Source organism: Panthera pardus, unplaced genomic scaffold (assembly GCF_024362965.1).
Source record: "Panthera pardus isolate Hobbes unplaced genomic scaffold, ASM2436296v1 HiC_scaffold_12, whole genome shotgun sequence".
Lineage (NCBI taxonomy): Eukaryota > Metazoa > Chordata > Mammalia > Carnivora > Felidae > Panthera > Panthera pardus.
In genome coordinates this window covers 55210083-55211854 of record NW_026526677.1, presented here as the reverse complement: position 1 = coordinate 55211854, position 1772 = coordinate 55210083, and the positions used below count along the sequence as shown (strand labels likewise).

The 1772-nt window shown below is 41.9% G+C and overlaps 1 pseudogene; it reads left to right on the top strand.

Annotated features, from left to right (window-relative positions):
* On the top strand, nt 1-944 carry LOC109267093 (olfactory receptor 52B4-like; annotated as a pseudogene).
* The last annotated feature ends 828 nt before the right edge of the window (nt 945-1772 follow it).

Below are 1772 nucleotides of genomic sequence, written 5' to 3'. Positions count from 1 at the left end.
ATGACTACCTTAAACCACACTGCTGTTAGTCACATGGTCTTCTGTTTGCTGGCCATTCCTGGCCTTGAGGACCAGCATGTGTGGGTTTCCATCCCCTTCTTCGTTTCCTATGTCATCGCCCTGCTTGGGAACAGCCTGCTCATCTGCATTATCCTCACAAAGCACAGCCTCCACGAACCCATGTACCTCTTCCTCTGCATGCTGGCCCGAGCAGACGTTGTCCTCTTCACGTGCACAGTAACTCAGGCCTTGGGCGTCTTCTGGTTCCGTGCTGGGGAGATCTCTCTGGATCGCTGCATCACTTAGCTCTTCTTCATCCATACCACCTTCATCTCTGAGTCAGGGATCTTGCTGGTGATGGAGTTTGACTGCTACATTGCCGTATGCTACCTACTGAGATACACCACTATTCTTACATGTGCACTGATTGGGAAAGTTGGATTGACTATCTTTCTGAGAAGTTATGGTACAATTTTCCCTATAATGTTTCTTCTGAAAAGATTGGCTTTTTGCAAAAGTAGCATCCTCCCAAACACAGCCTGTAAGCATACTGTCTTGGCCCGTGCTTCCTGTAATGACATATGACTAAACATCTGGTATGTGGTTTTGTCCTAATGTCAACAGTGGTCTTAGGTATCGTGCTAATTTTTATTTCATATGTGCTGATTCTCCACGCTGTCGTCTGCATCCCTTCTGGAGATGCTTGTCACAAAGCTCTCAATACTTGTGGCTCCCATGTCCGTGTCATTGTCCTCTTTTATGGACCTGGGATCTTTACAACACCTACTCAGCAGTTTGGATGCCACATCACACCCCATATTCATGTTCTGCTGGCCAGTATCTGCATTATGGCTCCTCCTATGCTAAATCCCATCATGTATGGGATAAAAACCAAACAGATCCAGGACCAGGTGGTTTATGCATTGTTTACAAAGCAGAAATAATTTTGATGTGGAAGCTGGCATTCTTTTTTTGTTAGCAATCCTCTCCATGGATGGAGTAAGCTTTAGCACCAGTTTATGGAAGCAGGTAAGATACTAGTCAAATGACTCCAGGTGTTGCTGTTTCTAGTGAAATTGCATGAATGTGATTTTTGTACATGTTTCTTCCAAAGTCTCTAATATGTCATTGAATATCAGCGTCTTTGGGGCCTTGGTTAACTTTCTCCCCACAGAATTGAGAGCTAGATCAGGGTACCTCTCTGTGTCTTCTTCTCTTACCTCTCTAACCCTAGACTGGAGAATTACATAAGATGAATCTTGGGCAGTGATTTTCTTCTGACAGTTGCCAAACTCTTCTTTTCATCCTTGTGACTTACTTATTTTATAACTGGCAATTTGTACATCTTAATCCCCTTCACCTAATTTCTCCCATCCCCAGACCCCTCTTCTCTCTGGCAACACCAGTTTGTTTTCTGTATCAATGAATCTGTTGCTGTTTGTGTGTTTAGTCCCTCAGAAGTTTGTTTTGAGAAGCTACTATAAGTGGTACTTAAAAAATTTTTCTTTTCCAAATGTGCGTTGTTTTCCAAAGTTGCCAAACAATATTGAATTCTACATCTGTAGAAACACAATTGATTTATATGTTGACCTTCATCCTGCAGCTTTACCTTATTCCACTTACTAGTTCTTGTAGCTTTGTTGTTGTTGTAGATTCTATCTGTAGTTTTTCCTGCATATGTACAGCCATGTTGTTTTCAGAAAAATAAAGTTTTATTTCTTCCTTTTCATGAAAAAAAGAGCTGATGTTATGGTTTTGGTTTAGAAGGCTGG